General features: G+C 43.6%; 19 non-coding genes and 3 pseudogenes across 19 annotated transcripts; all 22 read left to right on the forward strand.

The window, feature by feature from the left end:
* The first annotated feature begins 795 nt into the window (after positions 1–795).
* Positions 796–914, forward strand: LOC136741140 (5S ribosomal RNA). Its single transcript, XR_010813890.1, has one exon. It is a non-coding gene; the product is annotated as a 5S ribosomal RNA (ribosomal RNA).
* Positions 915–1,964: 1,050 nt separating this feature from the next.
* Positions 1,965–2,083, forward strand: LOC136741141 (5S ribosomal RNA). Its single transcript, XR_010813891.1, has one exon. It is a non-coding gene; the product is annotated as a 5S ribosomal RNA (ribosomal RNA).
* A 1,055-nt stretch (positions 2,084–3,138) lies between these two features.
* LOC136741038 (5S ribosomal RNA) lies at positions 3,139–3,257 on the forward strand. Its single transcript, XR_010813794.1, has one exon. It is a non-coding gene; the product is annotated as a 5S ribosomal RNA (ribosomal RNA).
* A 1,066-nt stretch (positions 3,258–4,323) lies between these two features.
* LOC136740810 (5S ribosomal RNA) lies at positions 4,324–4,442 on the forward strand. The gene has a single exon (XR_010813576.1). It is a non-coding gene; the product is annotated as a 5S ribosomal RNA (ribosomal RNA).
* Positions 4,443–5,508: 1,066 nt separating this feature from the next.
* Positions 5,509–5,627, forward strand: LOC136741033 (5S ribosomal RNA). Its single transcript, XR_010813789.1, has one exon. It is a non-coding gene; the product is annotated as a 5S ribosomal RNA (ribosomal RNA).
* A 1,066-nt stretch (positions 5,628–6,693) lies between these two features.
* On the forward strand, positions 6,694–6,812 carry LOC136740811 (5S ribosomal RNA). Its single transcript, XR_010813577.1, has one exon. It is a non-coding gene; the product is annotated as a 5S ribosomal RNA (ribosomal RNA).
* A 1,066-nt stretch (positions 6,813–7,878) lies between these two features.
* Positions 7,879–7,997, forward strand: LOC136741034 (5S ribosomal RNA). Its single transcript, XR_010813790.1, has one exon. It is a non-coding gene; the product is annotated as a 5S ribosomal RNA (ribosomal RNA).
* A 1,066-nt stretch (positions 7,998–9,063) lies between these two features.
* LOC136740812 (5S ribosomal RNA) lies at positions 9,064–9,182 on the forward strand. The gene has a single exon (XR_010813578.1). It is a non-coding gene; the product is annotated as a 5S ribosomal RNA (ribosomal RNA).
* Positions 9,183–10,248: 1,066 nt separating this feature from the next.
* On the forward strand, positions 10,249–10,377 carry LOC136741230 (uncharacterized; annotated as a pseudogene).
* A 1,050-nt stretch (positions 10,378–11,427) lies between these two features.
* On the forward strand, positions 11,428–11,546 carry LOC136740813 (5S ribosomal RNA). Its single transcript, XR_010813579.1, has one exon. It is a non-coding gene; the product is annotated as a 5S ribosomal RNA (ribosomal RNA).
* A 1,066-nt stretch (positions 11,547–12,612) lies between these two features.
* LOC136740814 (5S ribosomal RNA) lies at positions 12,613–12,731 on the forward strand. Its single transcript, XR_010813580.1, has one exon. It is a non-coding gene; the product is annotated as a 5S ribosomal RNA (ribosomal RNA).
* Positions 12,732–13,797: 1,066 nt separating this feature from the next.
* On the forward strand, positions 13,798–13,926 carry LOC136741231 (uncharacterized; annotated as a pseudogene).
* A 1,050-nt stretch (positions 13,927–14,976) lies between these two features.
* On the forward strand, positions 14,977–15,095 carry LOC136740815 (5S ribosomal RNA). The gene has a single exon (XR_010813581.1). It is a non-coding gene; the product is annotated as a 5S ribosomal RNA (ribosomal RNA).
* A 1,066-nt stretch (positions 15,096–16,161) lies between these two features.
* LOC136740816 (5S ribosomal RNA) lies at positions 16,162–16,280 on the forward strand. The gene has a single exon (XR_010813582.1). It is a non-coding gene; the product is annotated as a 5S ribosomal RNA (ribosomal RNA).
* Positions 16,281–17,335: 1,055 nt separating this feature from the next.
* LOC136740989 (5S ribosomal RNA) lies at positions 17,336–17,454 on the forward strand. Its single transcript, XR_010813747.1, has one exon. It is a non-coding gene; the product is annotated as a 5S ribosomal RNA (ribosomal RNA).
* Positions 17,455–18,520: 1,066 nt separating this feature from the next.
* Positions 18,521–18,629, forward strand: LOC136741261 (uncharacterized; annotated as a pseudogene).
* A 1,055-nt stretch (positions 18,630–19,684) lies between these two features.
* Positions 19,685–19,803, forward strand: LOC136741186 (5S ribosomal RNA). Its single transcript, XR_010813932.1, has one exon. It is a non-coding gene; the product is annotated as a 5S ribosomal RNA (ribosomal RNA).
* Positions 19,804–20,869: 1,066 nt separating this feature from the next.
* Positions 20,870–20,988, forward strand: LOC136741127 (5S ribosomal RNA). Its single transcript, XR_010813877.1, has one exon. It is a non-coding gene; the product is annotated as a 5S ribosomal RNA (ribosomal RNA).
* A 1,066-nt stretch (positions 20,989–22,054) lies between these two features.
* Positions 22,055–22,173, forward strand: LOC136741174 (5S ribosomal RNA). The gene has a single exon (XR_010813921.1). It is a non-coding gene; the product is annotated as a 5S ribosomal RNA (ribosomal RNA).
* Positions 22,174–23,228: 1,055 nt separating this feature from the next.
* Positions 23,229–23,347, forward strand: LOC136741182 (5S ribosomal RNA). The gene has a single exon (XR_010813928.1). It is a non-coding gene; the product is annotated as a 5S ribosomal RNA (ribosomal RNA).
* A 1,056-nt stretch (positions 23,348–24,403) lies between these two features.
* Positions 24,404–24,522, forward strand: LOC136741002 (5S ribosomal RNA). The gene has a single exon (XR_010813759.1). It is a non-coding gene; the product is annotated as a 5S ribosomal RNA (ribosomal RNA).
* Positions 24,523–25,580: 1,058 nt separating this feature from the next.
* LOC136740817 (5S ribosomal RNA) lies at positions 25,581–25,699 on the forward strand. Its single transcript, XR_010813583.1, has one exon. It is a non-coding gene; the product is annotated as a 5S ribosomal RNA (ribosomal RNA).
* Positions 25,700–26,222: the final 523 nt, after the last annotated feature.

Genomic DNA, 26,222 nt, shown 5'->3' on the forward strand with positions numbered 1-26,222 from the left:
ACCGGACAAAGTTCAGTGCTCACAAGGAGCCTCATTCAACACACACGGTTCCATTCCCATTCATGCAAAGCACGAAAGTGTAAAACTTGGGAACATACTTGAGAGCAAAGATCACATTCAATCTCATTCAAGGCACGGATGTGAATGCAACGGGATGAAATTACTGAAATGATGCCTGCCCTCGAACTGTGATGATGGACTACCCGACTCGCCAATAATATTGGGTTCTGGTGTATTGAAATACAGGAGCTGCTGGATTTGTGTGTTTTCTTACCCCCTCACCATAGTTTGTCAAATGTTTAAACAACTGAACTTATATTCAAGGTTTGTTTCTCTTCATATGTTTTACTGGTTTACATTTGTCTCAGCAACCTGTTGAATGATTCTTCTGCTTTCAAAACAAAATGACAACAGGATGAATGCACACACTTGAAAATACAATACATGCAATGTTATGCATCATAGTGATGCAACCTCCTTTCAGTTTCATACTGCATGTCAATTGAAATCCTTACTGAAATGCACACCTTCTCAAGATTGCGCTTGACTGGCGTGTCAGGCACTCAATTACAGCTGTTTTATCAAGACAATGTGTTCGTTTTGTAATACATAGGTCTGGTGTGGCACCCCAGCTAACGCACAACGTTGCCACAACGTTTCGTGTTAGCAGGGACTGTCTGTGGCGCGCTGGTGTGTCCCGGACTTTAGAGTAGAGAGACAGTTCAACTGCAAGTATGAGCGGCAGAAACGGATATTGCCTTCCCTTTAAGTAGAGCGTCAGGGACAGCCTCCCTGGCTTACGGCCATACTAGCCTGAATACGCCCGATCTCGTCCGATTTCGGAAGCTAAGCAGGCTCCGGCCTGGTCAGTACTTGGATGGGAGACCGCCTGGGAATACCAGGTGCTGTAAGCTTTTGCATCTTTTACACACCAGAGGGCGACAAATCACGAGTTTTAACTTTGGATACACGCAATTTCATCATTATTTCAGATTTGACTTCCCCAAATACACAGGCATACAATAGATCTTGTTCTCCAACGTAAACGGTCCCTAGTAACTAGGGTACATTCGTAAATAAATTGAGCATCATGGCTAGAAGTGACTAAATGTTGCCTAATCTTTCTCATCGAGAAATGACACAATTACAGCAACACAAAAAGGAACTCCACCGGACAAAGTTCAGTGCTCACAAGGAGCCTCATTCAACACACACGGTTCCATTCCCATTCATGCAAAGCACGAAAGTGTAAAACTTGGGAACATACTTGAGAGCAAAGATCACATTCAATCTCATTCAAGGCACGGATGTGAATGCAACGGGATGAAATTACTGAAATGATGCCTGCCCTCGAACTGTGATGATGGACTACCCGACTCGCCAATAATATTGGGTTCTGGTGTATTGAAATACAGGAGCTGCTGGATTTGTGTGTTTTCTTACCCCCTCACCATAGTTTGTCAAATGTTTAAACAACTGAACTTATATTCAAGGTTTGTTTCTCTTCATATGTTTTACTGGTTTACATTTGTCTCAGCAACCTGTTGAATGATTCTTCTGCTTTCAAAACAAAATGACAACAGGATGAATGCACACACTTGTAAATACAATACATGCAATGTTATGCATCATAGTGATGCAACCTCCTTTCAGTTTCATACTGCATGTCAATTGAAATCCTTACTGAAATGCACACCTTCTCAAGATTGCGCTTGACTGGCGTGTCAGGCACTCAATTACAGCTGTTTTATCAAGACAATGTGTTCGTTTTGTAATACATAGGTCTGGTGTGGCACCCCAGCTAACGCACAACGTTGCCACAACGTTTCGTGTTAGCAGGGACTGTCTGTGGCGCGCTGGTGTGTCCCGGACTTTAGAGTAGAGAGACAGTTCAACTGCAAGTATGAGCGGCAGAAACGGATATTGCCTTCCCTTTAAGTAGAGCGTCAGGGACAGCCTCCCTGGCTTACGGCCATACTAGCCTGAATACGCCCGATCTCGTCCGATTTCGGAAGCTAAGCAGGCTCCGGCCTGGTCAGTACTTGGATGGGAGACCGCCTGGGAATACCAGGTGCTGTAAGCTTTTGCATCTTTTACACACCAGAGGGCGACAAATCACGAGTTTTAACTTTGGATACACGCAATTTCATCATTATTTCAGATTTGACTTCCCCAAATACACAGGCATACAATAGATCTTGTTCTCCAACGTAAACGGTCCCTAGTAACTAGGGTACATTCGTAAATAAATTGAGCATCATGGCTAGAAGTGACTAAATGTTGCCTAATCTTTCTCATCGAGAAATGACACAATTACAGCAACACAAAAAGGAACTCCACCGGACAAAGTTCAGTGCTCACAAGGAGCCTCATTCAACACACACGGTTCCATTCCCATTCATGCAAAGCACGAAAGTGTAAAACTTGGGAACATACTTGAGAGCAAAGATCACATTCAATCTCATTCAAGGCACGGATGTGAATGCAACGGGATGAAATTACTGAAATGATGCCTGCCCTCGAACTGTGATGATGGACTACCCGACTCGCCAATAATATTGGGTTCTGGTGTATTGAAATACAGGAGCTGCTGGATTTGTGTGTTTTCTTACCCCCTCACCATAGTTTGTCAAATGTTTAAACAACTGAACTTATATTCAAGGTTTGTTTCTCTTCATATGTTTTACTGGTTTACATTTGTCTCAGCAACCTGTTGAATGATTCTTCTGCTTTCAAAACAAAATGACAACAGGATGAATGCACACACTTGTAAATACAATACATGCAATGTTATGCATCATAGTGATGCAACCTCCTTTCAGTTTCATACTGCATGTCAATTGAAATCCTTACTGAAATGCACACCTTCTCAAGATTGCGCTTGACTGGCGTGTCAGGCACTCAATTACAGCTGTTTTATCAAGACAATGTGTTCGTTTTGTAATATATAGTTCCGGTCTGGTGTGGCACCCCAGCTAACGCACAACGTTGCCACAACGTTTCGTGTTAGCAGGGACTGTCTGCGGCGCGCTGGTGTGTCCCGGACTTTAGAGTAGAGAGACAGATCAACTGCAAGTATGAGCGGCAGAAACGGATATTGCCTTCCCTTTAAGTAGAGCGTCAGGGACAGCCTCCCTTGCTTACGACCATACTAGCCTGAATACGCCCGATCTCGTCCGATCTCGGAAGCTAAGCAGGCTCGGGCCTGGTCAGTACTTGGATGGGAGACCGCCTGGGAATACCAGGTGCTGTAAGCTTTTGCATCTTTTACACACCAGAGGGCGACAAATCACGAGTTTTAACTTTGGATACACGCAATTTCATCATTATTTCAGATTTGACTTCCCCAAATACACAGGCATACAATAGATCTTGTTCTCCAACGTAAACGGTCCCTAGAAACTAGGGTACATTCGTAAATAAATTGAGCATCATGGCTAGAAGTGACTAAATGTTGCCTAATCTATCTCATCGAGAAATGACACAATTACAGCAACACAAAAAGGAACTCCACCGGACAAAGTTCAGTGCTCACAAGGAGCCTCATTCAACACACACGGTTCCATTCCCATTCATGCAAAGCACGAAAGTGTAAAACTTGGGAACATACTTGAGAGCAAAGATCACATTCAATCTCATTCAAGGCACGGATGTGAATGCAACGGGATGAAATAACTGAATTGATGCCTGCCCTCGAACTGTGATGATGGACTACCCGACTCGCCAATAATATTGGCTTCTGGTGTATTGAAATACAGGAGCTGCTGGATGTGTGTGTTTTCTTACCCCCTCACCATAGTTTGTCAAATGTTTAAACAACTGAACTTATATTCAAGGTTTGTTTCTCTTCATATGTTTTACTGGTTTACATTTGTCTCAGCAACCTGTTGAATGATTCTTCTGCTTTCAAATTAAAATGACAACAGGATGAATGCACACACTTGAAAATACAATACATGCAATGTTATGCATCATAGTGATGCAACCTCCTTTCAGTTTCATACTGCATGTCAATTGAAATCCTTACTGAAATGCACACCTTCTCAAGATTGCGCTTGACTGGCGTGTCAGGCACTCAATTACAGCTGTTTTATCAAGACAATGTGTTCGTTTTGTAATACATAGTTCCGGTCTGGTGTGGCACCGCAGCTAACGCACAACGTTGCCACAATGTTGCCACAACGTGGCGTGTTAGCAGGGACTGTCTGCGGCGCGCTGGTGTGTCCCGGGCTTTAGAGTAGAGAGACAGTTCAACTGTAAGTATGAACGGCAGAAACGGATATTGCCTTCCCTTTAAGTAGAGCGTCAGGGACAGCCTCCCTGGCTTACGGCCATACTAGCCTGAATACGCCCGATCTCGTCCGATCTCGGAAGCTAAGCAGGCTCGGGCCTGGTCAGTACTTGGATGGGAGACCGCCTGGGAATACCAGGTGCTGTAAGCTTTTGCATCTCTTACACACCAGAGGGCGACAAATCACGAGTTTTAACTTTGGATACACGCAATTTCATCATTATTTCAGATTTGACTTCCCCAAATACACAGGCATACAATAGATCTTGTTCTCCAACGTAAACGGTCCCTAGTAACTAGGGTACATTCGTAAATAAATTGAGCATCATGGCTAGAAGTGACTAAATGTTGCCTAATCTTTCTCATCGAGAAATGACACAATTACAGCAACACAAAAAGGAACTCCACCGGACAAAGTTCAGTGCTCACAAGGAGCCTCATTCAACACACACGGTTCCATTCCCATTCATGCAAAGCACGAAAGTGTAAAACTTGGGAACATACTTGAGAGCAAAGATCACATTCAATCTCATTCAAGGCACGGATGTGAATGCAACGGGATGAAATTACTGAAATGATGCCTGCCCTCGAACTGTGATGATGGACTACCCGACTCGCCAATAATATTGGGTTCTGGTGTATTGAAATACAGGAGCTGCTGGATTTGTGTGTTTTCTTACCCCCTCACCATAGTTTGTCAAATGTTTAAACAACTGAACTTATATTCAAGGTTTGTTTCTCTTCATATGTTTTACTGGTTTACATTTGTCTCAGCAACCTGTTGAATGATTCTTCTGCTTTCAAAACAAAATGACAACAGGATGAATGCACACACTTGAAAATACAATACATGCAATGTTATGCATCATAGTGATGCAACCTCCTTTCAGTTTCATACTGCATGTCAATTGAAATCCTTACTGAAATGCACACCTTCTCAAGATTGCGCTTGACTGGCGTGTCAGGCACTCAATTACAGCTGTTTTATCAAGACAATGTGTTCGTTTTGTAATATATAGTTCCGGTCTGGTGTGGCACCCCAGCTAACGCACAACGTTGCCACAACGCTGCCACAACGTGGCGTGTTAGCAGGGACTGTCTGCGGCGCGCTGGTGTGTCCCGGGCTTTAGAGTAGAGAGACAGTTCAACTGTAAGTATGAACGGCAGAAACGGATATTGCCTTCCCTTTAAGTAGAGCGTCAGGGACAGCCTCCCTGGCTTACGGCCATACTAGCCTGAATACGCCCGATCTCGTCCGATCTCGGAAGCTAAGCAGGCTCTGGCCTGGTCAGTACTTGGATGGGAGACCGTCTGGGAATACCAGGTGCTGTAAGCTTTTGCATCTTTTACACACCAGAGGGCGACAAATCACGAGTTTTAACTTTGGATACACGCAATTTCATCATTATTTCAGATTTGACTTCCCCAAATACACAGGCATACAATAGATCTTGTTCTCCAACGTAAACGGTCCCTAGAAACTAGGGTACATTCGTAAATAAATTGAGCATCATGGCTAGAAGTGACTAAATGTTGCCTAATCTATCTCATCGAGAAATGACACAATTACAGCAACACAAAAAGGAACTCCACCGGACAAAGTTCAGTGCTCACAAGGAGCCTCATTCAACACACACGGTTCCATTCCCATTCATGCAAAGCACGAAAGTGTAAAACTTGGGAACATACTTGAGAGCAAAGATCACATTCAATCTCATTCAAGGCACGGATGTGAATGCAACGGGATGAAATAACTGAATTGATGCCTGCCCTCGAACTGTGATGATGGACTACCCGACTCGCCAATAATATTGGCTTCTGGTGTATTGAAATACAGGAGCTGCTGGATGTGTGTGTTTTCTTACCCCCTCACCATAGTTTGTCAAATGTTTAAACAACTGAACTTATATTCAAGGTTTGTTTCTCTTCATATGTTTTACTGGTTTACATTTGTCTCAGCAACCTGTTGAATGATTCTTCTGCTTTCAAATTAAAATGACAACAGGATGAATGCACACACTTGAAAATACAATACATGCAATGTTATGCATCATAGTGATGCAACCTCCTTTCAGTTTCATACTGCATGTCAATTGAAATCCTTACTGAAATGCACACCTTCTCAAGATTGCGCTTGACTGGCGTGTCAGGCACTCAATTACAGCTGTTTTATCAAGACAATGTGTTCGTTTTGTAATACATAGTTCCGGTCTGGTGTGGCACCCCAGCTAACGCACAACGTTGCCACAATGTTGCCACAACGTGGCGTGTTAGCAGGGACTGTCTGCGGCGCGCTGGTGTGTCCCGGGCTTTAGAGTAGAGAGACAGTTCAACTGTAAGTATGAACGGCAGAAACGGATATTGCCTTCCCTTTAAGTAGAGCGTCAGGGACAGCCTCCCTGGCTTACGGCCATACTAGCCTGAATACGCCCGATCTCGTCCGATCTCGGAAGCTAAGCAGGCTCGGGCCTGGTCAGTACTTGGATGGGAGACCGCCTGGGAATACCAGGTGCTGTAAGCTTTTGCATCTCTTACACACCAGAGGGCGACAAATCACGAGTTTTAACTTTGGATACACGCAATTTCATCATTATTTCAGATTTGACTTCCCCAAATACACAGGCATACAATAGATCTTGTTCTCCAACGTAAACGGTCCCTAGTAACTAGGGTACATTCGTAAATAAATTGAGCATCATGGCTAGAAGTGACTAAATGTTGCCTAATCTTTCTCATCGAGAAATGACACAATTACAGCAACACAAAAAGGAACTCCACCGGACAAAGTTCAGTGCTCACAAGGAGCCTCATTCAACACACACGGTTCCATTCCCATTCATGCAAAGCACGAAAGTGTAAAACTTGGGAACATACTTGAGAGCAAAGATCACATTCAATCTCATTCAAGGCACGGATGTGAATGCAACGGGATGAAATTACTGAAATGATGCCTGCCCTCGAACTGTGATGATGGACTACCCGACTCGCCAATAATATTGGGTTCTGGTGTATTGAAATACAGGAGCTGCTGGATTTGTGTGTTTTCTTACCCCCTCACCATAGTTTGTCAAATGTTTAAACAACTGAACTTATATTCAAGGTTTGTTTCTCTTCATATGTTTTACTGGTTTACATTTGTCTCAGCAACCTGTTGAATGATTCTTCTGCTTTCAAAACAAAATGACAACAGGATGAATGCACACACTTGAAAATACAATACATGCAATGTTATGCATCATAGTGATGCAACCTCCTTTCAGTTTCATACTGCATGTCAATTGAAATCCTTACTGAAATGCACACCTTCTCAAGATTGCGCTTGACTGGCGTGTCAGGCACTCAATTACAGCTGTTTTATCAAGACAATGTGTTCGTTTTGTAATATATAGTTCCGGTCTGGTGTGGCACCCCAGCTAACGCACAACGTTGCCACAACGCTGCCACAACGTGGCGTGTTAGCAGGGACTGTCTGCGGCGCGCTGGTGTGTCCCGGGCTTTAGAGTAGAGAGACAGTTCAACTGTAAGTATGAACGGCAGAAACGGATATTGCCTTCCCTTTAAGTAGAGCGTCAGGGACAGCCTCCCTGGCTTACGGCCATACTAGCCTGAATACGCCCGATCTCGTCCGATCTCGGAAGCTAAGCAGGCTCTGGCCTGGTCAGTACTTGGATGGGAGACCGTCTGGGAATACCAGGTGCTGTAAGCTTTTGCATCTTTTACACACCAGAGGGCGACAAATCACGAGTTTTAACTTTGGATACACGCAATTTCATCATTATTTCAGATTTGACTTCCCCAAATACACAGGCATACAATAGATCTTGTTCTCCAACGTAAACGGTCCCTAGAAACTAGGGTACATTCGTAAATAAATTGAGCATCATGGCTAGAAGTGACTAAATGTTGCCTAATCTATCTCATCGAGAAATGACACAATTACAGCAACACAAAAAGGAACTCCACCGGACAAAGTTCAGTGCTCACAAGGAGCCTCATTCAACACACACGGTTCCATTCCCATTCATGCAAAGCACGAAAGTGTAAAACTTGGGAACATACTTGAGAGCAAAGATCACATTCAATCTCATTCAAGGCACGGATGTGAATGCAACGGGATGAAATAACTGAATTGATGCCTGCCCTCGAACTGTGATGATGGACTACCCGACTCGCCAATAATATTGGCTTCTGGTGTATTGAAATACAGGAGCTGCTGGATGTGTGTGTTTTCTTACCCCCTCACCATAGTTTGTCAAATGTTTAAACAACTGAATTTATATTCAAGGTTTGTTTCTCTTCATATGTTTTACTGGTTTACATTTGTCTCAGCAACCTGTTGAATGATTCTTCTGCTTTCAAATTAAAATGACAACAGGATGAATGCACACACTTGAAAATACAATACATGCAATGTTATGCATCATAGTGATGCAACCTCCTTTCAGTTTCATACTGCATGTCAATTGAAATCCTTACTGAAATGCACACCTTCTCAAGATTGCGCTTGACTGGCGTGTCAGGCACTCAATTACAGCTGTTTTATCAAGACAATGTGTTCGTTTTGTAATACATAGTTCCGGTCTGGTGTGGCACCCCAGCTAACGCACAACGTTGCCACAATGTTGCCACAACGTGGCGTGTTAGCAGGGACTGTCTGCGGCGCGCTGGTGTGTCCCGGGCTTTAGAGTAGAGAGACAGTTCAACTGTAAGTATGAACGGCAGAAACGGATATTGCCTTCCCTTTAAGTAGAGCGTCAGGGACAGCCTCCCTGGCTTACGGCCATACTAGCCTGAATACGCCCGATCTCGTCCGATCTCGGAAGCTAAGCAGGCTCGGGCCTGGTCAGTACTTGGATGGGAGACCGCCTGGGAATACCAGGTGCTGTAAGCTTTTGCATCTTTTACACACCAGAGGGCGACAAATCACGAGTTTTAACTTTGGATACACGCAATTTCATCATTATTTCAGATTTGACTTCCCCAAATACACAGGCATACAATAGATATTGTTCTCCAACGTAAACGGTCCCTAGTAACTAGGGTACATTCGTAAATAAATTGAGCATCATGGCTAGAAGTGACTAAATGTTGCCTAATCTTTCTCATCGAGAAATGACACAATTACAGCAACACAAAAAGGAACTCCACCGGACAAAGTTCAGTGCTCACAAGGAGCCTCATTCAACACACACGGTTCCATTCCCATTCATGCAAAGCACGAAAGTGTAAAACTTGGGAACATACTTGAGAGCAAAGATCACATTCAATCTCATTCAAGGCACGGATGTGAATGCAACGGGATGAAATTACTGAAATGATGCCTGCCCTCGAACTGTGATGATGGACTACCCGACTCGCCAATAATATTGGGTTCTGGTGTATTGAAATACAGGAGCTGCTGGATTTGTGTGTTTTCTTACCCCCTCACCATAGTTTGTCAAATGTTTAAACAACTGAACTTATATTCAAGGTTTGATTCTCTTCATATGTTTTACTGGTTTACATTTGTCTCAGCAACCTGTTGAATGATTCTTCTGCTTTCAAAAAAAAATGACAACAGGATGAATGCACACACTTGAAAATACAATAAATGCAATGTTATGCATCATAGTGATGCAACCTCCTTTCAGTTTCATACTGCATGTCAATTGAAATCCTTACTGAAATGCACACCTTCTCAAGATTGCGCTTGACTGGCGTGTCAGGCACTCAATTACAGCTGTTTTATCAAGACAATGTGTTCGTTTTGTAATACATAGTTCCGGTCTGGTGTGGCACCCCAGCTAACGCACAACGTTGCCACAATGTTGCCACAACGTGGCGTGTTAGCAGGGACTGTCTGCGGCGCGCTGGTGTGTCCCGGGCTTTAGAGTAGAGAGACAGTTCAACTGTAAGTATGAACGGCAGAAACGGATATTGCCTTCCCTTTAAGTAGAGCGTCAGGGACAGCCTCCCTGGCTTACGGCCATACTAGCCTGAATACGCCCGATCTCGTCCGATCTCGTCCGATCTCGGAAGCCAAGCAGGCGCGGGCCTGGTCAGTACTTGGATGGGAGACCGCCTGGGAATACCAGGTGCTGTAAGCTTTTGCATCTCTTACACACCAGAGGGCGACAAATCACGAGTTTTAACTTTGGATACACGCAATTTCATCATTATTTCAGATTTGACTTCCCCAAATACACAGGCATACAATAGATCTTGTTCTCCAACGTAAACGGTCCCTAGTAACTAGGGTACATTCGTAAATAAATTGAGCATCATGGCTAGAAGTGACTAAATGTTGCCTAATCTTTCTCATCGAGAAATGACACAATTACAGCAACACAAAAAGGAACTCCACCGGACAAAGTTCAGTGCTCACAAGGAGCCTCATTCAACACACACGGTTCCATTCCCATTCATGCAAAGCACGAAAGTGTAAAACTTGGGAACATACTTGAGAGCAAAGATCACATTCAATCTCATTCAAGGCACGGATGTGAATGCAACGGGATGAAATTACTGAAATGATGCCTGCCCTCGAACTGTGATGATGGACTACCCGACTCGCCAATAATATTGGGTTCTGGTGTATTGAAATACAGGAGCTGCTGGATTTGTGTGTTTTCTTACCCCCTCACCATAGTTTGTCAAATGTTGAAACAACTGAACTTATATTCAAGGTTTGTTTCTCTTCATATGTTTTACTGGTTTACATTTGTCTCAGCAACCTGTTGAATGATTCTTCTGCTTTCAAAACAAAATGACAACAGGATGAATGCACACACTTGAAAATACAATACATGCAATGTTATGCATCATAGTGATGCAACCTCCTTTCAGTTTCATACTGCATGTCAATTGAAATCCTTACTGAAATGCACACCTTCTCAAGATTGCGCTTGAATGGCGTGTCAGGCACTCAATTACAGCTGTTTTATCAAGACAATGTGTTAGTTTTGTAATACATTGGTCTGGTGTGGCACCCCAGCTAACGCACAACGTTGCCACAACGTTTCGTGTTAGCAGGGACTGTCTGCGGCGCGCTGGTGTGTCCCGGACCTTAGAGTAGAGAGACAGTTCAACTGTAAGTATGAACGGCAGAAACGGATATTGCCTTCCCTTTAAGTAGAGCGTCAGGGACAGCATTCCTGGCTTACGGCCATACTAGCCTGAATACGCCCGATCTCGTCCGATCTCGGAAGCTAAGCAGGCTCGGGCCTGGTCAGTACTTGGATGGGAGACCGCCTGGGAATACCAGGTGCTGTAAGCTTTTGCATCTTTTACACACCAGAGGGCGACAAATCACGAGTTTTAACTTTGGATACACGCAATTTCATCATTATTTCAGATTTGACTTCCCCAAATACACAGGCATACAATAGATCTTGTTCTCCAACGGAAACGGTCCCTAGAAACTAGGGTACATTCGTAAATAAATTGAGCATCATGGCTAGAAGTGACTAAATGTTGCCTAATCTATCTCATCGAGAAATGACACAATTACAGCAACACAAAAAGGAACTCCACCGGACAAAGTTCAGTGCTCACAAGGAGCCTCATTCAACACACACGGTTCCATTCCCATTCATGCAAAGCACGAAAGTGTAAAACTTGGGAACATACTTGAGAGCAAAGATCACATTCAATCTCATTCAAGGCACGGATGTGAATGCAACGGGATGAAATAACTGAATTGATGCCTGCCCTCGAACTGTGATGATGGACTACCCGACTCGCCAATAATATTGGCTTCTGGTGTATTGAAATACAGGAGCTGCTGGATGTGTGTGTTTTCTTACCCCCTCACCATAGTTTGTCAAATGTTTAAACAACTGAATTTATATTCAAGGTTTGTTTCTCTTCATATGTTTTACTGGTTTACATTTGTCTCAGCAACCTGTTGAATGATTCTTCTGCTTTCAAATTAAAATGACAACAGGATGAATGCACACACTTGAAAATACAATACATGCAATGTTATGCATCATAGTGATGCAACCTCCTTTCAGTTTCATACTGCATGTCAATTGAAATCCTTACTGAAATGCACACCTTCTCAAGATTGCGCTTGACTGGCGTGTCAGGCACTCAATTACAGCTGTTTTATCAAGACAATGTGTTCGTTTTGTAATACATAGTTCCGGTCTGGTGTGGCACCCCAGCTAACGCACAACGTTGCCACAATGTTGCCACAACGTGGCGTGTTAGCAGGGACTGTCTGCGGCGCGCTGGTGTGTCCCGGGCTTTAGAGTAGAGAGACAGTTCAACTGTAAGTATGAACGGCAGAAACGGATATTGCCTTCCCTTTAAGTAGAGCGTCAGGGACAGCCTCCCTGGCTTACGGCCATACTAGCCTGAATACGCCCGATCTCGTCCGATCTCGGAAGCTAAGCAGGCTCGGGCCTGGTCAGTACTTGGATGGGAGACCGCCTGGGAATACCAGGTGCTGTAAGCTTTTGCATCTTTTACACACCAGAGGGCGACAAATCACGAGTTTTAACTTTGGATACACGCAATTTCATCATTATTTCAGATTTGACTTCCCCAAATACACAGGCATACAATAGATATTGTTCTCCAACGTAAACGGTCCCTAGTAACTAGGGTACATTCGTAAATAAATTGAGCATCATGGCTAGAAGTGACTAAATGTTGCCTAATCTTTCTCATCGAGAAATGACACAATTACAGCAACACAAAAAGGAACTCCACCGGACAAAGTTCAGTGCTCACAAGGAGCCTCATTCAACACACACGGTTCCATTCCCATTCATGCAAAGCACGAAAGTGTAAAACTTGGGAACATACTTGAGAGCAAAGATCACATTCAATCTCATTCAAGGCACGGATGTGAATGCAACGGGATGAAATTACTGAAATGATGCCTGCCCTCGAACTGTGATGATGGACTACCCGACTCGCCAATAATATTGGGTTCTGGTGTATTGAAATACAGGAGCTGCTGGATTTGTGTGTTTTCTTACCCCCTCACCATAGTTTGTCAAATGTTTAAACAACTGAACTTATATTCAAGGTTTGATTCTCTTCATATGTTTTACTGGTTTACATTTGTCTCAGCAACCTGTTGAATGATTCTTCTGCTTTCAAAAAAAAATGACAACAGGATGAATGCACACACTTGAAAATACAATAAATGCAATGTTATGCATCATAGTGATGCAACCTCCTTTCAGTTTCATACTGCATGTCAATTGAAATCCTTACTGAAATGCACACCTTCTCAAGATTGCGCTTGACTGGCGTGTCAGGCACTCAATTACAGCTGTTTTATCAAGACAATGTGTTCGTTTTGTAATACATAGTTCCGGTCTGGTGTGGCACCCCAGCTAACGCACAACGTTGCCACAATGTTGCCACAACGTGGCGTGTTAGCAGGGACTGTCTGCGGCGCGCTGGTGTGTCCCGGGCTTTAGAGTAGAGAGACAGTTCAACTGTAAGTATGAACGGCAGAAACGGATATTGCCTTCCCTTTAAGTAGAGCGTCAGGGACAGCCTCCCTGGCTTACGGCCATACTAGCCTGAATACGCCCGATCTCGTCCGATCTCGTCCGATCTCGGAAGCCAAGCAGGCGCGGGCCTGGTCAGTACTTGGATGGGAGACCGCCTGGGAATACCAGGTGCTGTAAGCTTTTGCATCTCTTACACACCAGAGGGCGACAAATCACGAGTTTTAACTTTGGATACACGCAATTTCATCATTATTTCAGATTTGACTTCCCCAAATACACAGGCATACAATAGATCTTGTTCTCCAACGTAAACGGTCCCTAGTAACTAGGGTACATTCGTAAATAAATTGAGCATCATGGCTAGAAGTGACTAAATGTTGCCTAATCTTTCTCATCGAGAAATGACACAATTACAGCAACACAAAAAGGAACTCCACCGGACAAAGTTCAGTGCTCACAAGGAGCCTCATTCAACACACACGGTTCCATTCCCATTCATGCAAAGCACGAAAGTGTAAAACTTGGGAACATACTTGAGAGCAAAGATCACATTCAATCTCATTCAAGGCACGGATGTGAATGCAACGGGATGAAATTACTGAAATGATGCCTGCCCTCGAACTGTGATGATGGACTACCCGACTCGCCAATAATATTGGGTTCTGGTGTATTGAAATACAGGAGCTGCTGGATTTGTGTGTTTTCTTACCCCCTCACCATAGTTTGTCAAATGTTGAAACAACTGAACTTATATTCAAGGTTTGTTTCTCTTCATATGTTTTACTGGTTTACATTTGTCTCAGCAACCTGTTGAATGATTCTTCTGCTTTCAAAACAAAATGACAACAGGATGAATGCACACACTTGAAAATACAATACATGCAATGTTATGCATCATAGTGATGCAACCTCCTTTCAGTTTCATACTGCATGTCAATTGAAATCCTTACTGAAATGCACACCTTCTCAAGATTGCGCTTGAATGGCGTGTCAGGCACTCAATTACAGCTGTTTTATCAAGACAATGTGTTAGTTTTGTAATACATTGGTCTGGTGTGGCACCCCAGCTAACGCACAACGTTGCCACAACGTTTCGTGTTAGCAGGGACTGTCTGCGGCGCGCTGGTGTGTCCCGGACCTTAGAGTAGAGAGACAGTTCAACTGTAAGTATGAACGGCAGAAACGGATATTGCCTTCCCTTTAAGTAGAGCGTCAGGGACAGCATTCCTGGCTTACGGCCATACTAGCCTGAATACGCCCGATCTCGTCCGATCTCGGAAGCTAAGCAGGCTCGGGCCTGGTCAGTACTTGGATGGGAGACCGCCTGGGAATACCAGGTGCTGTAAGCTTTTGCATCTTTTACACACCAGAGGGCGACAAATCACGAGTTTTAACTTTGGATACACGCAATTTCATCATTATTTCAGATTTGACTTCCCCAAATACACAGGCATACAATAGATCTTGTTCTCCAACGGAAACGGTCCCTAGTAACTTGGGTACATTCGTAAATAAATTGAGCATCATGGCTAGAAGTGACTAAATGTTGCCTAATCTTTCTCATCGAGAAATGACACAATTACAGCAACACAAAAAGGAACTCCACCGGACAAAGTTCAGTGCTCACAAGGAGCCTCATTCAACACACACGGTTCCATTCCCATTCATGCAAAGCACGAAAGTGTAAAACTTGGGAACATACTTGAGAGCAAAGATCACATTCAATCTCATTCAAGGCACGGATGTGAATGCAACGGGATGAAATTACTGAAATGATGCCTGCCCTCGAACTGTGATGATGGACTACCCGACTCGCCAATAATATTGGGTTCTGGTGTATTGAAATACAGGAGCTGCTGGATTTGTGTGTTTTCTTACCCCCTCACCATAGTTTGTCAAATGTTTAAACAACTGAACTTATATTCAAGGTTTGTTTCTCTTCATATGTTTTACTGGTTTACATTTGTCTCAGCAACCTGTTGAATGATTCTTCTGCTTTCAAAACAAAATGACAACAGGATGAATGCACACACTTGAAAATACAATACATGCAATGTTATGCATCATAGTGATGCAACCTCCTTTCAGTTTCATACTGCATGTCAATTGAAATCCTTACTGAAATGCACACCTTCTCAAGATTGCGCTTGAATGGCGTGTCAGGCACTCAATTACAGCTGTTTTATCAAGACAATGTGTTAGTTTTGTAATATATAGTTCCGGTCTGGTGTGGCACCCCAGCTAACGCACAACGTTGCCACAACGCTGCCACAACGTGGCGTGTTAGCAGGGACTGTCTGCGGCGCGCTGGTGTGTCCCGGGCTTTAGAGTAGAGAGACAGTTCAACTGTAAGTATGAACGGCAGAAACGGATATTGCCTTCCCTTTAAGTAGAGCGTCAGGGACAGCCTCCCTGGCTTACGGCCATACTAGCCTGAATACGCCCGATCTCGTCCGATCTCGGAAGCTAAGCAGGCTCGGGCCTGGTCAGTACTTGGATGGGAGACCGCCTGGGAATACCAGGTGCTGTAAGCTTTTGCATCTTTTACACACCAGAGGGCGACAAATCACGAGTTTTAACTTTGGATACACGCAATTTCATCATTATTTCAGATTTGACTTCCCCAAATACACAGGCATACAATAGATCTTGTTCTCCAACGTAAACGGTCCCTAGTAACTAGGGTACATTCGTAAATAAATTGAGCATCATGGCTAGAAGTGACTAAATGTTGCCTAATCTTTCTCATCGAGAAATGACACAATTACAGCAACACAAAAAGGAACTCCACCGGACAAAGTTCAGTGCTCACAAGGAGCCTCATTCAACACACACGGTTCCATTCCCATTCATGCAAAGCACAAAAGTGTAAAACTTGGGAACATACTTGAGAGCAAAGATCACATTCAATCTCATTCAAGGCACGGATGTGAATGCAACGGGATGAAATTACTGAAATGATGCCTGCCCTCGAACTGTGATGATGGACTACCCGACTCGCCAATAATATTGGGTTCTGGTGTATTGAAATACAGGAGCTGCTGGATTTGTGTGTTTTCTTACCCCCTCACCATAGTTTGTCAAATGTTTAAACAACTGAACTTATATTCAAGGTTTGTTTCTCTTCATATGTTTTACTGGTTTACATTTGTCTCAGCAACCTGTTGAATGATTCTTCTGCTTTCAAAACAAAATGACAACAGGATGAATGCACACACTTGAAAATACAATACATGCAATGTTATGCATTATAGTGATGCAACCTCCTTTCAGTTTCATACTGCATGTCAATTGAAATCCTTACTGAAATGCACACCTTCTCAAGATTGCGCTTGACTGGCGTGTCAGGCACTCAATTACAGCTGTATTATCAAGACAATGTGTTCGTTTTGTAATACATAGTTCCGGTCTGGTGTGGCACCCCAGCTAACGCACAACGTTGCCACAACGTTTCGTGTTAGCAGGGACTGTCTGCGGCGCGCTGGTTTGTCCCGGGCTTTAGAGTAGAGTGACAGTTCAACTGTAAGTATGAACGGCAGAAACTGATATTGCCTTCCCTTTAAGTAGAGCGTCAGGGACAGCCTCCCTGGCTTACGGCCATACTAGCCTGAATACGCCCGATCTCGTCCGATCTCGGAAGCTAAGCAGGCTCGGGCCTGGTCAGTACTTGAATGGGAGACCGCCTGGGAATACCGGGTGCTGTAAGCTTTTGCATCTTTTACACACCAGAGGGCGACAAATCACGAGTTTTAACTTTGGATACACGCAATTTCATCATTATTTCAGATTTGACTTCCCCAAATACACAGGCATACAATAGATCTTGTTCTCCAACGTAAACGGTCCCTAGTAACTAGGGTACATTCGTAAATAAATTGAGCATCATGGCTAGAAGTGACTAAATGTTGCCTAATCTTTCTCATCGAGAAATGACACAATTACAGCAACACAAAAAGGAACTCCACCGGACAAAGTTCAGTGCTCACAAGGAGCCTCATTCAACACACACGGTTCCATTCCCATTCATGCAATGCACGAAAGTGTAAAACTTGGGAACATACTTGAGAGCAAAGATCACATTCAATCTCATTCAAGGCACGGATGTGAATGCAACGGGATGAAATTACTGAAATGATGCCTGCCCTCGAACTGTGATGATGGACTACCCGACTCGCCAATAATATTGGGTTCTGGTGTATTGAAATACAGGAGCTGCTGGATTTGTGTGTTTTTTTACCCCCTCACCATAGTTTGTCAAATGTTTAAACAACTGAACTTATATTCAAGGTTTGTTTCTCTTCATATGTTTTACTGGTTTACATTTGTCTCAGCAACCTGTTGAATGATTCTTCTGCTTTCAAAACAAAATGACAACAGGATGAATGCACACACTTGAAAATACAATACATGCAATGTTATGCATCATAGTGATGCAACCTCCTTTCAGTTTCATACTGCATGTCAATTGAAATCCTTACTGAAATGCACACCTTCTCAAGATTGCGCTTGACTGGCGTGTCAGGCACTCAATTACAGCTGTTTTATCAAGACAACGTGTTCGTTTTGTTATATATAGTTCCGGTCTGGTGTGGCACCCCAGCTAACGCACAACGTTGCCACAATGTTGCCACAACGTGGCGTGTTAGCAGGGACTGTCTGCGGCGCGCTGGTGTGTCCCGGGCTTTAGAGTAGAGAGACAGTTCAACTGTAAGTATGAACGGCAGAAACGGATATTGCCTTCCCTTTAAGTAGAGTGTCAGGGACAGCATTCCTGGCTTACGGCCATACTAGCCTGAATACGCCCGATCTCGGAAGCTAAGCAGTCTTGGGCCAGGTCAGTACTTGGATGGGAGACCGCCTGGGAATACCAGGTGCTGTAAGCTTTTGCATCTTTTACACACCAGAGGGCGACAAATCACGAGTTTTAACTTTGGATACACGCAATTTCATCATTATTTCAGATTTTACTTCCCCAAATACACAGGCATACAATAGATCTTGTTCTCCAACGTAAACGGTCCCTAGTAACTAGGGTACATTCGTAAATAAATTGAGCATCATGGCTAGAAGTGACTAAATGTTGCCTAATCTTTCTCATCGAGAAATGACACAATTACAGCAACACAAAAAGGAACTCCACCGGACAAAGTTCAGTGCTCACAAGGAGCCTCATTCAACACACACGGTTCCATTCCCATTCATGCAATGCACGAAAGTGTAAAACTTGGGAACATACTTGAGAGCAAAGATCACATTCAATCTCATTCAAGGCACGGATGTGAATGCAACGGGATGAAATTACTGAAATGATGCCTGCCCTCGAACTGTGATGATGGACTACCCGACTCGCCAATAATATTGGGTTCTGGTGTATTGAAATACAGGAGCTGCTGGATTTGTGTGTTTTTTTACCCCCTCACCATAGTTTGTCAAATGTTTAAACAACTGAACTTATATTCAAGGTTTGTTTCTCTTCATATGTTTTACTGGTTTACATTTGTCTCAGCAACCTGTTGAATGATTCTTCTGCTTTCAAAACAAAATGACAACAGGATGAATGCACACACTTGAAAATACAATACATGCAATGTTATGCATCATAGTGATGCAACCTCCTTTCAGTTTCATACTGCATGTCAATTGAAATCCTTACTGAAATGCACACCTTCTCAAGATTGCGCTTGACTGGCGTGTCAGGCACTCAATTACAGCTGTTTTATCAAGACAACGTGTTCGTTTTGTAATATATAGTTCCGGTCTGGTGTGGCACCCCAGCTAACGCACAATGTTGCCACAACGTGGCGTGTTAGCAGGGACTGTCTGCGGCGCGCTGGTGTGTCCCGGGCTTTACAGTAGAGAGACAGTTCAACTGTAAGTATGAACGGCAGAAACGGATATTGCCTTCCCTTTAAGTAGAGCATCAGGGACAGCCTCCCTGGCTTACGGCCATACTAGCCTGAATACGCCCGATCTCGTCCGATCTCGGAAGCTAAGCAGGCTCGTTCCTGGTCAGTACTTGGATGGGAGACCGCCTGGGAATACCTGGTGCTGTAAGCTTTTGCATCTTTTACACACCAGAGGGCGACAAATCACGAGTTTTAACTTTGGATACACGCAATTTCATCATTATTTCAGATTTGACTTCCCCAAATACACAGGCATACAATAGATCTTGTTCTCCAACGTAAACGGTCCCTAGTAACTAGGGTACATTCGTAAATAAATTGAGCATCATGGCTAGAAGTGACTAAATGTTGCCTAATCTTTCTCATCAAGAAATGAGACAATTACAGCAACACAAAAAAGAACTCCACCGGACAAAGTTCAGTGCTCACAAGGAGCCTCATTCAACACACACGGTTCCATTCCCATTCATGCAAAGCACGAAAGTGTAAAACTTGGGAACTTACTTGAGAGCAAAGATCACATTCAATCTCATTCAAGGCACGGATGTGAATGCAACGGGATGAAATTACTGAAATGATGACTGCCCTCGAACTGTGAAGATGGACTACCCGACTTGCCAATAATATTGGGTTCTGGTGTATTGAAATACAGGAGCTGCTGGATTTGTGTGTTTTCTTACCCCCTCACCATAGTTTGTCAAATGTTTAAACAACTGAACTTATATTCAAGGTTTGTTTCTCTTCATATGTTTTACTGGTTTACATTTGTCTCAGCAACCTGTTGAATGATTCTTCTGCTTTCAAAACAAAATGACAACAGGATGAATGCACACACTTGAAAATACAATACATGCAATGTTATGCATCATAGTGATGCAACCTCCTTTCAGTTTCATACTGCATGTCAATTGAAATCCTTACTGAAATGCACACCTTCTCAAGATTGCGCTTGACTGGCGTGTCAGGCACTCAATTACAGCTGTTTTATCAAGACAATGTGTTCGTTTTGTAATATATAGTTCCGGTCTGGTGTGGCACCCCAGCTAACGCACAACGTTGCCACAATGTTGCCACAACGTGGCGTGTTAGCAGGGACTGTCTGCGGCGCGCTGGTGTGTCCCGGGCTTTAGAGTAGAGAGACAGTTCAACTGTAAGTATGAACGGCAGAAACGGATATTGCCTTCCCTTTAAGTAGAGCGTCAGGGACAGCCTCCCTGGCTTACGGCCATACTAGCCTGAATACGCCCGATCTCGTCAGATCTCGGAAGCTAAGCAGGCTCGTGCCTGGTCAGTACTTGGATGGGAGACCGCCTGGGAATACCAGGTGCTGTAAGCTTTTGCATCTTTTACACACCAGAGGGCGACAAATCACGAGTTTTAACTTTGGATACACGCAATTTCATCATTATTTCAGATTTTACTTCCCCAAATACACAGGCATACAATAGATCTTGTTCTCCAACGTAAACGGTCCCTAGTAACTAGGGTATATTCGTAAATAAATTGAGCATCATGGCTAGAAGTGACTAAATGTTGCCTAATCTTTCTCATCGAGAAATTACACAATTACAGCAACACAAAAAGGAACTCCACCGGACAAAGTTCAGTGCTCACAAGGAGCCTCATTCAACACACACGGTTCCATTCCCATTCATGCAAAGCACGAAAGTGTAAAACTTGGGAACATACTTGAGAGCAAAGATCACATTCAATCTCATTCAAGGCACGGATGTGAATGCAACGGGATGAAATTACTGAAATGATGCCTGCCCTCGAACTGTGATGATGGACTACCCGACTCGCCAATAATATTGGGTTCTGGTGTATTGAAATACAGGAGCTGCTGGATTTGTGTGTTTTCTTACCCCCTCACCATAGTTTGTCAAATGTTTAAACAACTGAACTTATATTCAAGGTTTGTTTCTCTTCATATGTTTTACTGGTTTACATTTGTCTCAGCAACCTGTTGAATGATTCTTCTGCTTTCAAAACAAAATGACAACAGGATGAATGCACACACTTGAAAATACAATACATGCAATGTTATGCATCATAGTGATGCAACCTCCTTTCAGTTTCATACTGCATGTCAATTGAAATCCTTACTGAAATGCACACCTTCTCAAGATTGCGCTTGACTGGCGTGTCAGGCACTCAATTACAGCTGTTTTATCAAGACAATGTGTTCGTTTTGTAAAATATAGTTCCGGTCTGGTGTGGCACCCCAGCTAACGCACAACGCTGCCACAACGTTGCCACAACGTGGCGTGTTAGCAGGGACTGTCTGCGGCGCGCTGGTGTGTCCCGGAATTTAGAGTAGAGAGACAGTTCAACTGCAAGTATGAGCGGCAGAAACGGATATTGCCTTCCCTTTAAGTAGAGCGTCAGGGACAGCCTCCCTGGCTTACGGCCATACTAGCCTGAATAAGCCCGATCTCGTCCGATCTCGGAAGCTAAGCAGGCTCGGGCCTGGTCAGTCCTTGGATGGGAGACCGCCTGGGAATACCAGGTGCTGTAAGCTTTTGCATCTTTTACACACCAGAGGGCGACAAATCACGAGTTTTAACTTTGGATACACGCAATTTCATCATTATTTCAGATTTGACTTCCCCAAATACACAGGCATACAATAGATCTTGTTCTCCAACGTAAACGGTCCCTAGTAACTAGGGTACATTCATAAATAAATTGAGCATCATGGCTAGAAGTGACTAAATGTTGCCTAATCTTTCTCATCGAGAAATGACACAATTACAGCAACACAAAAAGGAACTCCACCGGACAAAGTTCAGTGCTCACAAGGAGCCTCATTCAACACACACGGTTCCATTCCCATTCATGCAAAGCACGAAAGTGTAAAACTTGGGAACATACTTGAGAGCAAAGATCACATTCAATCTCATTCAAGGCACGGATGTGAATGCACCGGGATGAAATTACTGAAATGATGCCTGCCCTCGAACTGTGATGATGGACTACCCGACTCGCCAATAATATTGGGTTCTGGTGTATTGAAATACAGGAGCTGCTGGATTTGTGTGTTTTCTTACCCCCTCACCATAGTTTGTCAAATGTTTAAACAACTGAACTTATATTCAAGGTTTGTTTCTCTTCATATGTTTTACTGGTTTACATTTGTCTCAGCAACCTGTTGAATGATTCTTCTGCTTTCAAAACAAAATGACAACAGGATGAATGCACACACTTGAAAATACAATACATGCAATGTTATGCATCATAGTGATGCAACCTCCTTTCAGTTTCATACTGCATGTCAATTGAAATCCTTACTGAAATGCACACCTTCTCAAGATTGCGCTTGACTGGCGTGTCAGGCACTCAATTACAGCTGTATTATCAAGACAATGTGTTCGTTTTGTAAAATATAGTTCCGGTCTGGTGTGGCACCCCAGCTAACGCACAACGTTGCCACAACGTTTCGTGTTAGCAGGGACTGTCTGCGGCGCGCTGGTGTGTCCCGGGCTTTAGAGTAGAGAGACAGTTCAACTGTAAGTATGAACGGCAGAAACGGATATTGCCTTCCCTTTAAGTAGAGCGTCAGGGACAGCCTTCCTGCCTTACGGCCATACTAGCCTGAATACGCCCGATCTCGTCCGATCTCGGAAGCCAAGCAGGCTCGGGCCTGGTCAGTACTTGGATGGGAGACTGCCTGGGAATACCAGGTGCTGTAAGCTCTTGCACCTTTTAATAAACTAGAGGGCGACATATCACGAGTTTTAACTTTGGATACACACAATTTCATCATTATTTCAGATTTTACTTCCCCAAATACACAGGCATACAATAGATCTTGTTCTCCAACGTAAACGGTCCCTAGTAACTAGGGTACATTCGTAAATAAATTGAGCATCATGGCTAGAAGTGACTAAATGTTGCCTAATTTTTCTCATCGAGAAATGACACAATTACAGCAACACAAAAAGGAACTCCACCGGACAAAGTTCAGTGCTCACAAGGAGCCTCATTCAACACACACGGTTCCATTCCCATTCATGCAAAGCACGAAAGTGTAAAACTTGGGAACATACTTGAGAGCAAAGATCACATTCAATCTCATTCAAGGCACGGATGTGAATGCAACGGGATGAAATTACTGAAATGATGCCTGCCCTCGAACTGTGATGATGGACTACCCGACTCGCCAATAATATTGGGTTCTGGTGTATTGAAATACAGGAGCTGCTGGATTTGTGTGTTTTCTTACCCCCTCACCATAGTTTGTCAAATGTTTAAACAACTGAACTTATATTCAAGGTTTGTTTCTCTTCATATGTTTTACTGGTTTACATTTGTCTCAGCAACCTGTTGAATGATTCTTCTGCTTTCAAAACAAAATGACAACAGGATGAATGCACACACTTGAAAATACAATACATGCAATGTTATGCATCATAGTGATGCAACCTCCTTTCAGTTTCATACTGCATGTCAATTGAAATCCTTACTGAAATGCACACCTTCTCAAGATTGCGCTTGACTGGCGTGTCAGGCACTCAATTACAGCTGTATTATCAAGACAATGTGTTCGTTTTGTAAAATATAGTTCCGGTCTGGTGTGGCACCCCAGCTAACGCACAACGTTGCCACAACGTTTCGTGTTAGCAGGGACTGCCTGCGGCGCGCTGGTGTGTCCCGGACTTTAGAGTAGAGAGACAGTTCAACTGCAAGTATGAGCGGCAGAAACGGATATTGCCTTCCCTTTAAGTAGAGCGTCAGGGACAGCCTCCCTGGCTTACGGCCATACTAGCCTGAATACGCCCGATCTCGTCCGATCTCGGAAGTCAAGCAGGCTTGGGCCTGGTCAGTACTTGGATGGGAGACCGCCTTGGAATACCAGGTGCTGTAAGCTTTTGCATCTTTTACACACCAGAGGGCGACAAATCACGAGTTTTAACTTTGGATACACGCAATTTCATCAATATTTCAGATTTTACTTCCCCAAATACACAGGCATACAATAGATCTTGTTCTCCAACGTAAATGGTCCCTTGTAACTAGGGTACATTCGTAAATAAATTGAGCATCATGGCTAGAAGTGACTAAATGTTGCCTAATCTTTCTCATCGAGAAATGACACAATTACAGCAACACAAAAAGGAACTCCACCGGACAAAGTTCAGTGCTCACAAGGAGCCTCATTCAACACACACGGTTCCATTCCCATTCATGCAAAGCACGAAAGTGTAAAACTTGGGAACATACTTGAGAGCAAAGATCACATTCAATCTCATTCAAGGCACGGATGTGAATGCAACGGGATGAAATTACTGAAATGATGCCTGCCCTCGAACTGTGATGATGGACTACCCGACTCGCCAATAATATTGGGTTCTGGTGTATTGAAATACAGGAGCTGCTGGATTTGTGTGTTTTCTTACCCCCTCACCATAGTTTGTCAAATGTTTAAACAACTGAACTTATATTCAAGGTTTGTTTCTCTTCATATGTTTTACTGGTTTACATTTGTCTCAGCAACCTCAGCAAGAATGATTCTTCTGCTTTCAAAACAAAATGACAACAGGATGAATGCACACACTTGAAAATACAATACATGCAATGTTATGCATCATAGTGATGCAACCTCCTTTCAGTTTCATACTGCATGTCAATTGAAATCCTTACTGAAATGCACACCTTCTCAAGATTGCGCTTGACTGGCGTGTCAGGCACTCAATTACAGCTGTATTATCAAGACAATGTGTTCGTTTTGTAATATATAGTTCCGGTCTGGTGTGGCACCCCAGCTAACGCACAACGTTGCCACAACGTTTCGTGTTAGCAGGGACTGTCTGCGGCGCGCTGGTGTGTCCCGGACTTTAGAGTAGAGAGACAGTTCAACTGCAAGTATGAGCGGCAGAAACGGATATTGCCTTCCCTTTAAGTAGAGCGTCAGGGACAGCCTCCCTGGCTTACGGCCATACTAGCCTGAATACGCCCGATCTCGTCCGATCTCGGAAGCTAAGCAGGCTCGGGCCTGGTCAGTACTTGGATGGGAGACCGCCTGGGAATACCAGGTGCTGTAAGCTTTTGCATCTTTTACACACCAGAGGGCGACAAATCACGAGTTTTAACTTTGGATACACGCAATTTCATCATTATTTCACATTTGACTTCCCCAAATACACAGGCATACAATAGATCTTGTTCTCCAACGTAAACGGTCCCTAGTAACTAGGGTACATTCGTAAATAAATTGAGCATCATGGCTAGAAGTGACTAAATGTTGCCTAATCTTTCTCATCGAGAAATGACACAATTACAGCAACACAAAAAGGAACTCCACCGGACAAAGTTCAGTGCTCACAAGGAGCCTCATTCAACACACACGGTTCCATTCCCGTTCATGCAAAGCACGAAAGTGTAAAACTTGGGAACATACTTGAGAGCAAAGATCACATTCAATCTCATTCAAGGCACGGATGTGAATGCAACGGGATGAAATTACTGAAATGATGCCTGCCCTCGAACTGTGATGATGGACTACCCGACTCGCCAATAATATTGGGTTCTGGTGTATTGAAATACAGGAGCTGCTGGATTTGTGTGTTT

The sequence above is a fragment of the Amia ocellicauda genome, unplaced genomic scaffold (assembly GCF_036373705.1).
Source record: "Amia ocellicauda isolate fAmiCal2 unplaced genomic scaffold, fAmiCal2.hap1 HAP1_SCAFFOLD_65, whole genome shotgun sequence".
NCBI lineage: Eukaryota > Metazoa > Chordata > Actinopteri > Amiiformes > Amiidae > Amia > Amia ocellicauda.